Source organism: Ananas comosus, linkage group 17, assembly GCF_001540865.1.
Source record: "Ananas comosus cultivar F153 linkage group 17, ASM154086v1, whole genome shotgun sequence".
In the NCBI taxonomy this organism is placed as follows: domain Eukaryota; kingdom Viridiplantae; phylum Streptophyta; class Magnoliopsida; order Poales; family Bromeliaceae; genus Ananas; species Ananas comosus.
The window spans coordinates 10,720,292-10,734,362 of NC_033637.1; the positions used below are offsets into that span (position 1 = coordinate 10,720,292).

Below are 14,071 nucleotides of genomic sequence, written 5' to 3' on the forward strand. Positions count from 1 at the left end.
TGACTTCCAACAGACTCAAGAATCTGTTATTAATTATCCCACACTTTCGGTGTTAAGGAACCCTCGATTAAGAGACCAAATATGAATGCTGATAATAAAAGAGACAAAACAGGCAAATGAAATTTTATTGATATGATTTGCCGTTTACATGGCTTAAGCAGGGGCATACCCCCACTGTACATGAATTGAATCCTAAGTGTATGTATTAGGATTCAGTCGAATTTGAAGGTTGACTAGGTCCTAAGTATATGTGTTAAAACCTAGTTCAATATTAGACTCTGTATATTAGAGTCTAATTGGCTCTAAGTATATGTCTTAGAATCCGATTATGTCCATCTTGGTTATATGTTCCAAGATGGAGATGTGATCAGACCTCAAGTATATGTATTGAGATGGGTCGAACTAGATCCTAAGTATATGTGTTAAGATCTAGTCGATATTAAACTCTATGTATTAGAGTCTAATTGGCTCTAAGTAAATGTCTTAGAGTCCGATTATATTCATATTGGTTGTATGTTCCAAGATGGAGATGTGACCAGACCTCAAGTATATGTATTGAGGTGGGTCGAATTACCCGAAAGTGGAGAGTGGCTAATTCCCGAGTATATGTATCAGGATTAACCGAGTTTCACTCTAGTTATATGTGCTAGAACATGAAGGTCTTGACTAAGCCCTAAGTATATGTATTAGGGGTAGTCGGATTTGAACTCTAAGTATATGTATTAGAGCTCGATCGGGTAAGGATTTCACTCTAGGTATATGTGCTAGAGCAAAAGGCTGGCTAGACCCTAAGTATACGGGTTAGGACTAGTCGAGCATGATTTGACTTCTACTCTAGGTATATGTGCTAGAGTAAAAGACTGACTAGACCCTAAGCATATGTGTTAGGGTGAGTCGGATATGGTGTTTGACTTCAGCTCTAGGTATATGTGCTAGAGCAGAAGGTTGACTAGACCCCAAGTATATGTATTAGGGCTTAGCCGGATGAACTCTAAGTATATGTATTAGAGTCCGAATGAAGTTGATATCATTTGACCGAATTCTAAGTATATGGCTTAGAACTCTGTCGATTTGGAGATGTTTCGCCTTAGTTATATGTGCTAAGACGGTTGACATAGCCCTAAGTATATGTATTAGGGGTAGTCGATATTTAATTTTTACTCTAGGTATATGTGCCAGAGTAAAAAAAGGTTCACGATGAGATTTGGGTATTGGTTCATGAGGTTTGGTTTCGGATTTGGTTCATGAATTTGGATATGGTTCATGAATTTGGTGTATGGACTTTGGGTCATGAACTTGGATATGGTTCATGGATTTGGTATATGGATTTGGTTCATGAACTTGGATATGGTTTACGGGTTTGGTGTATAAGATTTGGTTCATGAACTTGGATATGGTTCATGGGTTTGGTGTATGGATTTGGTTCATGAACTTGGTTTGGTTCCGGGTTTGGTGTATGGCTTTGGTTCGTGAACTTGGATCTGGTTCATGGGTTTGGTGTCTGGATTTGGTTCTAACTTCGTGGTTTGGTTCGGATCGTTTGACTATGGGTTTGAGTTTAGTAACATTTCGGTCGTTTGGATTCGGTTTTAGTTTGATCGACATTTGTGTCGTGTTGAATCCTTTGTGGTTTGGTTTAGACCAGATCTGTTTCGGTTTAGCTTGGATTTGGTTCGTTTTGGGTTTTGAGTCGTTTTGTTTGTGGACTTTGGGTTTTGACGGGATTTATTTCGGTTGATTTTGGTTTTGGGATTTATTTGTGGACTTTGGGTTTTGAAATTTTCTTTATGGACTTTGGGTTTTGGGTTGGGTTCCACCTCTTGTATTTGATTTGGGATGAACCTTTGTATTTTGGTTCGGGATCCATCAGGACTTGGTTTGGGTTGGATTCTTTACAGTTTGGTTCGGATTGGACGACTTCGGTTCGGGTTGGATCCTTCATGGTTCGGTTCGGGTTGGCTCCTTCCTGGTTTGGTTCGGATCGGATCCACTTGGGTTCGAGTTGAGTCTTTCCTGGTTCGGTTCAAGTCGGATGTACTTTGGGTCGAGTTGAATCCTTTGTGGTTCAGATGAGATCCGGTTTGGTTCAGTTTGGATCGGATCCGCTTCGGTTTAAGTTGAATGTTTTATGGTTTGGATTCGAATCGGCTCCACTTCAGTTCGAGTCGAATGCTTCTTGGTTCGGTTCGGATTGGATCCATTTCGGTTCAAGTTGACTGCTTTCTTGTTTGGTTCGAGTCGGCTCCACTTCGGTTCGAGTTGAATGCTTTGCAGCTTGGTTCGGTTCGGATTCGGTTCGACTTCAGTTCGGGTTGGCTCCTTCCTGGTTCGGTTTAAGTCGAATCCAGTTGAATGCATTTGGTTTGGTTCCTTGATGTGGTTCGGTTTAGACCAGTTCTGGTCCGGTTCGGATTCACTTTGTTTTAAGTTGAATCTTGTTCGGTTCGGTTCAGATTGGATCCGGTTTGGTTCAGTTCTGATCGGATTCACTTTAGCTCAAGTTGAATCCTTTTCGGTTTGGTTCAGATCGGGTCCGGTTTGGTTCGGGTCAAACGGTTCCTGGTTCGGTTCTGAGTCGGATTCACTTTGGTTCGAGTTGAATGCTTTATGATTCGGTTTGGTTCGGATCGGCTCCACTTCGGTTGGGGTTGGATGCTTCTTGGTTCAATTCGGTTCAGACCGACTTCATTTCAAGTTGAATCCCTTATGGTTTGGTTTAAGTTGAATCGACTTATGATTTGGTTCAGACTTGGCTTCGGTTCGAACCTCCTATGCTTTTATTTGAGTTGAATCCGGCTTATGCTTTGGTTCGGCTTGACTTGGAATCCGGTTCTGTGGTTCAGTTCAGATTTGGTCTACTTCGTGGTTCGGTCTATTTGATCCTTCATGTGGTTCAGTTTGAGTTGAACCAACTTGTAATTTTGTTCAGGTCGAACCGGTTTATTGTTTGGTTCAAAGTTTTTGAGTCTTAGTTCGGTTTGAGTTGAACCGGCTTGTGAGTCGATTCAGTTCATCGTTTTGTGTTTGTTTCACCTCCTTGGGTTCGGTTCCAACTCGATTTTGTTTCTTGTTCATTGTTTTGAGTTTTATTCGACTCCGGTTTAACACTTGGGCTTGTTTCACCATTTTTAGTTTTGTTCTTCCTTTCTTGTTTTTTTTTTTTTACTTTTTTTTTTTTGCATGATTGTTAGGCCCTTTGTTTTTTTTTGTTTTGTTTGGTTTGACTGCCATATCCCTCTCTCTCTGTATGAAGCCGAGTTTGATTTAGGGGTTGGCCTCTATTACCTTTTTTTTTTTCTTTTCTCTCTCTTTTTTTTTGTTCAAATTGTTCTTTTTTTTTTTTTTTGCTTGGTTTGACTGCCAGTATTTATATAGTGGATTTGGTTTAACCCAACTGAACTCTTGTCTCTCTCTGTCACGAAGACGAGCGACCCGAGTTTAATTAACGGGAGTGGTGTCCTGCTTTTCTCTTAGACGGCGACCCGGCTTTTTAAATTTTTTTTTTGTCCAAGCCTATCACGAAGATTTCGTCTCTTTTTTTTTTAACCGAACCCGGGTCAAGCCTATCACGAAATTGGTCACGTCGAGCCGGTTTAATTCAATCGGACTCGGGTGAAGCTTATGACTCAAGACGGCGACCCGTCCATTAATTTTTATTATCATTTTTTATTGTTTTATTTTTGTTTTTCTCGTTTTGTTCCAGTATGCGGGGTTTAATCGTGTCGAGCCTATCACGAAGACGGCCGCTCGGTATGAATCATAAGTCCAATGAGGGTAACGATCCAACGTCGAGATTGAAAGTGTCGAGCCTATCACGAAGACGGCCGCACAATCAAATCGGTTGGAGGCTCGTCGTCACGTCATCCGCCTGCTCGTGTAGATCTTTCGTCGGCGTTAGGGAGACGGACGTTTAGTGAATACGCACGCACGATATAGTAACGATCCAATGCCGGATTTGATCGGGTCAACCTATCACGAAGACGGTCGTGTTGATCAAACCGACAAATAAATCGCTACTATACGTTTGCACGTATACACTAATCCGCCGTCGTCGAAGAAGAAGAAGAAGGAGGCCATGAGGCCTCCTCGCGCGCCATAAGAAAGAGGCCATGAGGCCTCCTCGCGCGCCATTGTCGTTGTCAAAGTCGTCACAGCGCCGCTACCGCCGCCGCCGTCGCCGTCGTTGCGCGTCCTCGTGCGCCATTGTCGTGGTCGAAGTCGTTGTTAGCGCGTCGTTGTGGACGTTGTCGTCGTCGTCATCACCGCCGTCGTCGCACTGTTGCCGTCGCTCTCTTCTTTTTTTTATCTTTTCTTTTCTTTTGCTTTCTTTTTCTTTTCCTTTTTTTTTTTCTTTTTTTTTTTTCTTCTCCCTCCAAGAGATCCATTTTTGAATTCCATGGTGTCATTTATAGTGATTCTAGGCCCTCTTTGTTTAGGGAAATAATTCAAAAGAATTTGAAAAGAAGGCAACAATATATTTTTAATTCTTTTCCTTTTAATAGTTGGTCATCTAAGGCAACCATTAATCACGTCAATTCCCTTCCATCTATATTCTCAATTTGAATTTCAAATTTCAAAATTTTTTGATCCCAACAAGAACAAATTACCTTTTTAATCTCCAAATAAAGGCCAACATAAAGATAACTATTAATTCACAAACATATAGAAAATTTTGATGTGAAAATCATATAATTATAAGTACAAGATCATAAAAAATAATATGCATAAAAGTTTAAAGTTTCAAGCCAAAAATCATTAAAAAAGCATCATGATCATGTAAAAGCAGTGATTAAAAAAGCGCGCCTTAATATAGAGGGAGAGGCGAGTTGAGTTAAAGAAGCAGAGAGAGATAGCCGGAGGCAACCGGAGGTGATGGATGAGGGGGAGACAAGATCGGTCCGAGCGGAGAGGGAGAGGGAGCGGACTTAGCGAGAGGAGAGGGAGCGGACTCGGCGAGAGAGAGATGGAGTGGATAGATGTTTAGGGTTTAAAACTTTAGATTAGACTGGTTTTGGGTTTATTTTACATGTTTTAAACCCATTAGACCAATAAATATAGGATCCAAATTCATTAAAGCATATATTTTTAGATCCAAACCCGGTAGGATCAAATATATATTAGGCGCGCCTTTCTTGCGCCTTGCGCCTTGCCCTAGGCGCGCTTTTTTAATCACTGGTTATTGGATAGAGGAAATAAAGGTGAATTTGGTTCTCCCAGTTTTCAAGGAAAAAGGGAACAAGGATATGGCTTTTTTAAAAAATCTTTTTGGGATATGGCACTTTTATGCTATGCTGTGGCCTCTTGAGGCTCTCCAGGGGTTAAGTTGTTATTTGAGTAGATGTGGGATCACCCAAAAATTGAAAATGACATCTTGATAATATATATGAAATAAGCTATTGATCTGATTTTTTAGTTTTAAACATTAAAAATATGATTTTCTGTGTGCTGGTTATGTCTCTTGATCGGTTGACCTAGGAGTTTAAGTTGCGGTTTTTGGGATGTTTTTTAGTGTCTGAAGTGAAATTCCTGTACTTCCCTTTCCACTGGAAAGCAAATTTCTCCTGCTTATGCCTGTAAAATATGTTCGGTATAGTTAAATTTGGGTCTTATTACGTGATGAAGTAATTTCTCATTCTTTGAATGTTCAGCCTGAGGCTACTTTCATGGTTATATGATGTGACTTATAAGGTAACTGCGTCATTGCTTTTTCTATTTTTACGCATATTTGATCAAAGCAACAAATTGCATGAATCATTTGTTGAATATGTGCAGTCATTACAGGACTCTGGTTGAACTGTATAATTCACAAACTTTGTAAAATTAGTGTTTCCGGACAAAGAAGATTATAACTTTTGGTAGTTGAACTGACGGAGGAAATATTTTTTCCCTTGTACCTTAGCCCGCAAATGGTCACAACCATGAGGACTGTACATTGACGGTTAACCCTAGCCAGATAGTGGTCGTTTTATTGTTTATTCTGCAGTTTCTACATGCAGAAGCGTCAGTTATTAATGATTCAATATTTCTTTCCCTTCTTGAAACTTCCATGTAGACCTTCTCTGGTATTAGTCAAATCACGTAATTTTACAGTTCTTAGTAGACTTTTGTTGTTTTTTTCTCTCTGCTACATAGTCATTTTGTTGTGTAAATTGAATTGATCCAATAAAAGTAACAAGAGGTGGAGAAGTTTCTTATATGAGTGAGCGATTTGGAGCTGTCATGCCATTGCGAGTTAATGATTGCTCCATTATATTTGTCATGCTATTCATCTCATCTGATGCTTGCTCAGATCAACTAGCCTAGGTGACTGGGAGCGTTTTCCATACAGAAGGGTTAAGATGGTAGATCTCATATCAGAGAAGAATTGTAACTATTTATGTCAAATCAAACATATTTGTATGGGAAAATCATAACCAAACAAAGCAGGTGATTCTTTCCTGCAGAGAACCCATTTTTGTACTGAGGGTAGCTTAATAACCTACTGCAAAAGGCATTCTCCCTAATAATATTGATACTTCAATGATACATATGTTGTAACTTTTCTTTAGATGACATCAAATTGAACCACCTGGAATCTAAGACGATTCAACATTTTAGATTACTATTACTTCAAGTAAAGCCAGCATTGTTAAATCGGTAGCCACACTGCTCTGAGAAAGCAATGCTAAAGCGTCTTATTTTGAGCTCCTGAGTGGCAGCATCTTCTAAAAAGATACAGTAGATCGTAATTGAAAATTTGTATTGTTCAGGAATACACATTGAACACTGAGGATAAGAATGCGCTTGTTGATGATCCTTTACCCTGACAACATCTAAGACTACCCCCATGGACATAGATACACCCAGCTCAAGTGGTCTTAACATTCCCTTGATTGCTTCCTAGGTGGATTGGCTATATGAATGTTGGAAAGGAACTTTTTGGTGTCCTTCATATAAATCCTCTGTTACTAGTAAATCTTATTTTGATGGCTGAATTAATAAATTGGTGGGCATCTAGGACTATCCGCTTGTCAATGAGTTTAGAGTTTTAAATGAAATACCTGCTCCATTTGTTCTTTGACCTACCCACTTCTCAATGAGTATAGGATTTTAAATGAAATACCTGCTCCATCAGTTCTTTTAACCTTTATGTTAGTCTTTGGTCCACAGTGATATGGCCTCACTTAGTGACCAGATTTATGAGAAACTATCTTTTTATCTCTCTATTGATGTAAAGTCCAGAGTCATCTATAGGAAAGATCAGAAGAAAATATTGTGTTACTGTTGTTTGTATTAACACACTTTCGAAAGACTCAATTGTATGATGCAGCAATATTTTTCATGTCTATCTGAGAGAATCAGAATAGTTGGAAAAGACATGCTGGATGGTCCAAATAGGAGAGGGTATTAAGCCACAGAAAAATGTGAAATTTTTGTAATGTAGTTTACTTGATTGTATAGAGTGTACACATGGATCGACATTTCTAGTATACCTTAGCTGCTATACCTGTAAAGAGAGAGCTTTCTTGAATCATTAGTTTTCTGATAGTCTAATTGTCACTCCCCAAACCTTTCGTGCCGCAACCGGTACGCCGCATAACTATAGATTTGGGCTCAAGCCCATAATTATGCAAGGCAAGTAGATACATAAACTCAACAGTATCCAATAGATCTAAATATAGTGAAGATTAGATTAACACATAGCTCAAGAGTACAACCGAATCCAAAATTGTGTAGAAGCAAAAAGAAATAATTAAGTACAAGCCAAAAGTATGTAGTAGAATGAATGTTCAACAAGATAAGCCCAAAGTAATAATAGTCTCAAGTGTTGCTTGGGTCGTAGCTCTCCAGGTAAGGGTCTTCTATAACTGGACCAAAACTCAAGTCAGAGAGGACCGGCAAAAGGTACCTCGATCTTAGCTGGTAGCACAAAATCTAGACATAAAGCCCAGGTAATTAAAATATATTCCAAGAGTTAATAATTAATTGATCAATTAATAGCATAGTGGTAACATATAGATGCCATAACAATATGAGAAAGAGTTTTAAGTCTACAAGGGTAAGCAAGTAATAATGATAAACAGAAAAGAACCAATAAAGCACTACAAGTATCACAATATCCACATCTCAAACACAAACACTGTGCCCCAGTACTAGCTAACTCCACCGTAATCTGCTCCAAGCCATACATCCTACCTCCAACGGCGTTGTCACTCATGATTAGCAGTCATATAACAAGCTGATTCATTAAGACCTGCATTAATCGTCCCATTGGTGATTTACGACAGTGGTCAAGTATCCGACGTTGCATGTTCACAGTACTGTCATTTTGTTCTTATCTGACATTTATCAAGAGTGTGACACTTAGGTCCATACATACCCGACACTTGTCAAGAGTATGCCACTCATCCCTGGACACTCCACTTGTGTAAGACCTCATCATCTTAGCTAAACCCGATACTTGTCAAGAGTGTTTAAGCTCCACTCCACATCCCCAATATACTCGACACTTATCTGGAATATTATGCATCCAAATTCAATATCACCAGTTATACCCGGCACTCATTCAGAGTATAGGTCTTAAATCTCAGTCGATACAGACTATACACGACACTTGGCTAGAGTATGGAAATCACAACATCACAATATCTAATATTGCATCTACCACTCGAGCCCTCGGTCCGGATCCACCACATAAGCAAAGTCCACTTCTGCATCATCTCAACTCAAATCTACATCTCACATAACTACAATCCGCATCTGATCCACACTCCTGCAATCCACAACATAAGCATCTCACAAGCATAATAGAGCAGTATATATGAAGTAAGCAAGTAATTTAAGAGCAGAATATATGAAGTAAACAAGTAATTTAAGTATCAAATAAACTAGCACTAAGGGTTTTCAAATTTTTGTAGCGAGGATTCCAAAGATGACAATGTGTTATCCAACTAATTATGTTCAAAGAAAATATTATCTAATGCCAGGATTCTTAATTCCAAAGCATAAGGATTTAAGTAGAATGTCAACAATCGGTAACTAGAGGTAATTAGCACATAACTTCAAGTTATGTCAACTTAATCCATCCTTCTCAAAAATGGAACACATCTACCTAAAAGTTTTAAGTAAGATGTAACATATTGTACTTGACAATTATAACATGCTCAGAAGGCAAATGTAAAAAGATAAGCACAAATTTTCATGCAAATAGATATGTCGAAATAAGGTGAATGTTGTAACTGTTTAAACGACAAAATTAATTAATCTTGATGGTGTAACTCGTAGGATAGTTCTTACTCTCTTGGATCAGCTAAGTCCAAAGAAGGATGAGAGAAAAATGAGGAATCCGTGGTCTAGAGCCCTAAAAGAAGACATCCAAACAAACCTGGTCGGTCGGCCTAAGGTGTACATGTGGTTGACTCGACAAGCCACTGAAAATTCAGCCAAGGTCAATCATTTTGTATATAGCTCCGGATATTCTTACCCTAACTTCTTCAAATTAAATCCAAGCAAACCGAACTAGAAATTAAGCAAAAGTGCAAGATGAACATCATCGAATCCAACAAATTAAGCCTAATACTACCATTAAACACTGAAATAAGGGTTATGGCATGAAACTGGAATTTACCTCAAATCGAGAAAAGCTCCGATGAAGCTAGCTCTTTCTTCTCCAAGACTTCGAAACCCTTCTTCGATGGTATAAGCCCTCAAAGATGGATAGGGGTTCACCATAATTTCAAGATGAAGCTGGATTATAAGGAAGAAAGCCTCCGAAAAGCTTCCGATGGAAAGAGGGTTTTCAATGGTAGAAGTAGATCTATTAGCTGCCAATACCTACCTCAAAGGGCTACTTCTCAAAGAGTTAGGGCTTATGTGAGGGAGAATGGGAGAAAAAGGAAAAAAGAGAATGGAGAAGGAAGAGGCTTAGGAAAGAAGAAAGAGTTGAGGGGTGAGCTTAAAAGTGGGTAGAAAAGAGGGGTAGGATTCGTTATAGGGGACAGTGGAGGATTTGACTTAAATACAATAAATTTGAGATTAAGTGGAGGTTAGAATATTCCACTCAGGTGGGATGATGTGGCAACGGGTTGTCACATGACGAAGAGTGGCGCCCAGCTGGCGATGATGTGTCATGGTGAGGTTTCAATAAGATTGTCATTGCTTCTTAAGCTTCTGAACTCAACTTTTAGCGCAAGAGGGCTTGGTAGTTGGTACCCGAGGTTCCAAGTTCGAATTCTAGTTGATTCACATTTTCAGCTAAGTTTATTTCTAAATAAAATAAAAGAAGCGGGTAGCATGCTACTATCTCTCAAAAAAAAAGAAAAGAAAAAAAAAACTTTTGACAAATAAAGTGATAGGGAAAAGATTTTATTGAAAAGGAATCTAATGGCATAAGTCTCAAACTCAAATTCAAATTCGCTTGGTTCACATTTTAAGAAAAGTTGTTGAGTACGGAGAAAATTTGGGAAATTTAGGAAATTTATTGTGAAATAAAAGTCAATTGAAGGTTTAAGGTCTAGGAGGTGAGTCAAGTCCAATCTCAACTAACCAAATAGGCTTTAAAATCTTGAAATTCAATTTCAAACTCGAAATCCTACATGAACTTAAAATTTTAAAATTAAGAAAAAGGCATGGTTATTGCACTAATAATAGGTGAAAGAATTCATACTGATATCTATATGTAATATGACTCATATATGCAAGTATAGCTTCAGGGTCTTTTGAATTTGACTTATCTTTGTGAATAGAATGTTTTGTAAGTTGCTTCTCTGTGTATTACTTTCTTGTATACTGAATATCTGTGGAAAGTCTTTCCATATTCTTGCTTAAAAAATTAACTCTACTTGTATAGCATTATATTCTTTATCTTGAACCCCCTGTTGAGTTTCTCACAGATTAACTGCCAACTGTTCCTTGCCCTTCCATAGAAATTTTCTGCCTCACATAATGATTGAAACTCAAATTATGCTTCTGCTGCAGCACGGCAACAGTTAACGGTTCGTGTGGACATTTATATTGGTTTATATCTTACATAAGATACTATTTTTCTAGCTTATCAATGTACTAAAATCTCAATGATGAAGTGTTGTGTTTCTGGTTCATTTATTTTGTTGTTTCTTAGCACTCATTATTTAACATCAGACAGTAATATTCCAAATCTTTTGAATCCCCACTCAGTGGCAGCTTGAGGTACTATTTAAGTAAATAAGATTCTACAACATGAACCAAAACAATTAGATTTTCTCCTCCATAGATTAATCTTGCTTTTTCAAAATGGGAGGTGACGGAAGTACCTTATAACTGACTTGGCTGGGCATTTTAATTGGATATGAGGGGAATGCTCTTCCTCCCTGTCATTCCCCGCAATGGAGGCCTTCAAGGGAGTGAAGAACAAACACCTCAGTATATTACAAGTGAGATGAAGCATAGGAAGGAGTGCTTACACCAGTTTTTGCTTTCCAAACTTATCCTTTGCTGCTGTAAGTAACTCCATCTCCGTGAGCTTATATAGAAGTTTCTGTCCTACTGTTTTTGAACTATTTTGAGTTGACAGAATCTTACATCTTTTTAGTGGCATTATTTTGGTTCTTCCCAATCTCATCTCCACTTGTATCATGCCCCGGAATATATTTGGTTGTACATTATTTTTGTGACACATTTTGCCTAACACATTGTCCAGATGATAGCAAGTTCTAAGAATAAAGTAGTGAGCTTTAGGTTGACTATTTTTGATAAATTATATAGTGTTGAGTCCATTGAAAAACATTTGCTGGTATTAATGGTTCAACCCTTTTTCCTCAGTGGTTCTTGCATCTTTCAATAAAGGCTAGTAATCGGAGAACTTATGCTTCACATGTCTATGAGCATTCTTCCTTTGTTCATCAAGTTGGTATTAAGAAATGCTTGAGCTGTGATGATATAATATATTTGTATGTTTTTCGTTATTGAAAGGAAACAGATTTTCTCTGAGCTTTTTAACATATAGTAATTAGCTAATGTTCAATGTAAGAAAGTAAAACAAGCTAGTAAATCAGTATTATTGTTTATTTAATGGAGTTTGTTTAGCATTGATAGATATAAAAAAGAATAAATTTAATTGCTTTTAATAGATTATATCTGTCATAAACTACTCCTTTAAAACTCTTTTGCCATCAACATGTAAAACTTTGTTATGTGGCATGTTACTCTGTGATGGTCTTTCACTGTTTATAGGACAAATATATTATATCTTTGTGGGTTTTACATTTTATTTTTTACATGTTATTAGTGAATAAAATGGTGCTTGATAGGGTAAGAGAAGTAGTGAAGGTTTTGCTTTGAAAAATTCAAATTTATGAAAAGCCAAGATTTTGATGTTGGCATCACTTTCTGACTACACACTAAATGCGTTCTGAACATCATTCAGTATTTTTGTTATTGCTTGTTTGGCCCGTTTCTTCTTCCTTATTAGCTACTATGTTTTAGTTGCAGTATGGCATGATAAATAACATTTGGATTATGTTGAAATGAAATGGCGAAGCAATATGGTAGTAGGACAACTGTATCATATTTTGGGTGCTATAAGACTTAAGACCATACTTGGGTAATGTGATATCGATCTTTTGGCTAACATGATATCAAAACTAGTCCTACGCCCCCTCGCTCCCTCAACTCTAAGGTCTTAGGTTCAATTCCCACAACCATTTTATGCCACAAGTTTCTGTTAGTTTCTGTGTAATCTATTCGTTGTCTCTTCTTTTAGTGCATGTCGTGTGGTTAATGAACTCTACTGCACACTTGGGTAGGGTGTTAAACCATTCACGAACCGTTTTCGATCGGATCAATTTTGTGAGTAACAAGTTTTGCCACTATTTTACTATATTTAACAGATTATGGGAGAAAAGCTTGTGTAGAGGTCCACAGATCCATACATGACTTTGTGCATGCAGTTGACTTCATGAAAGGATTAATATTCTTGATTGGACAAGAAACTATCTCAGAAAACAGGGACTATGTAGAGATGAGGAGAGTGAGTGTGTTGGTATAAAGCTGATCTTTATCTAGTTGCAAGGTTGGTTATTGGATAGAGGCAATAAAGGTGAATTTGGTTCTCCCAGTTTTTAAAGGAAAAAGAGAACAAGGATATGGCTTTTTTTCCTAGTCTTTTTGGGATATGGCACTTTGATGCTGTGCTGTGGCCTCTTGAGGCCTCAAGGGGTTAAGGAGTTATTTGAGTAGATTTGGGGTCATCCAAAGTTCGAAAATGATATCTTCAGTATAACTATAAAATAAGCTATTGATCTGATTTTTTAGGTTCTAACTTATACTATAGTGTGTTCTAATCTGGCTCCAAATCCAAATTTAATAAGCTATGATGTGATTCTTTGGCTTTTTTTTGGTATTTTAAAGATGCCATTTTAGGTCTTACACTAAACCGGATTTATTCTACGAGTTTAATTTTTTGCTTCTCGAAATGTCTTCGCATCCATAATTGGATAGAATAATATATTTTGCGTATAAAATGATTATCTTATTTCGAAAAAATGACTTGTAGGTTCGAATTCGCTATTTATTTTATGACATATTCATACATCCAAATATGGCCGGCCATTAAGTGGACAAAAGAGATGGATAAGATAAAATGCGAGATTCTGCTTTTTTTCGAAATAAGATAATCATTTTATACGCAAAATATATTATTCTTAGGTAATATATTTCACCTGTAATGTGATTTATCTTAGTTAAAAAAGGCGAGTTGAAGTACACTTATATCGTATAGATTTTAAATATCTAATCAACCTTCTCATCTCCTTACGAAACCAAAAGATTACTTGTATGCAGTGAAAGTGAGATGGAATGTTTATGCATCCAAACAAGCCCTCTTAAAAGATCAAAAGATTTTGAACCTTAACAATGTATAGTGTCCTAGGAGGTGGAAGGACCTTGTAGATGAAGTATGTTATTACCAAATTTAAATTTATTTGCATCTTAGGCAATAACTTCACCTATAATAATAATCTTAAGATGAACAAAAAAAAAAAAGAAAAAGTTTATGCACTCCATAACTTAGAAACACACAAAGTAAATCAATAAGATTTCCCAGTGTTTTTACTTA

The 14,071-nt window shown here is 37.4% G+C and overlaps 2 long non-coding RNA genes across 2 annotated transcripts; one reads left to right on the forward strand and one right to left on the reverse strand.

The window, feature by feature from the left end:
- Positions 8,490-9,833, reverse strand: LOC109722762. The gene is made up of 2 exons (XR_002219538.1): positions 9,608-9,833; positions 8,490-9,410 (listed from the first exon to the last, which is right to left on the reverse strand). It is a non-coding gene; the product is annotated as an uncharacterized LOC109722762 (long non-coding RNA).
- On the forward strand, positions 10,990-11,713 carry LOC109722761. The gene is made up of 2 exons (XR_002219537.1): positions 10,990-11,166; positions 11,258-11,713. It is a non-coding gene; the product is annotated as an uncharacterized LOC109722761 (long non-coding RNA).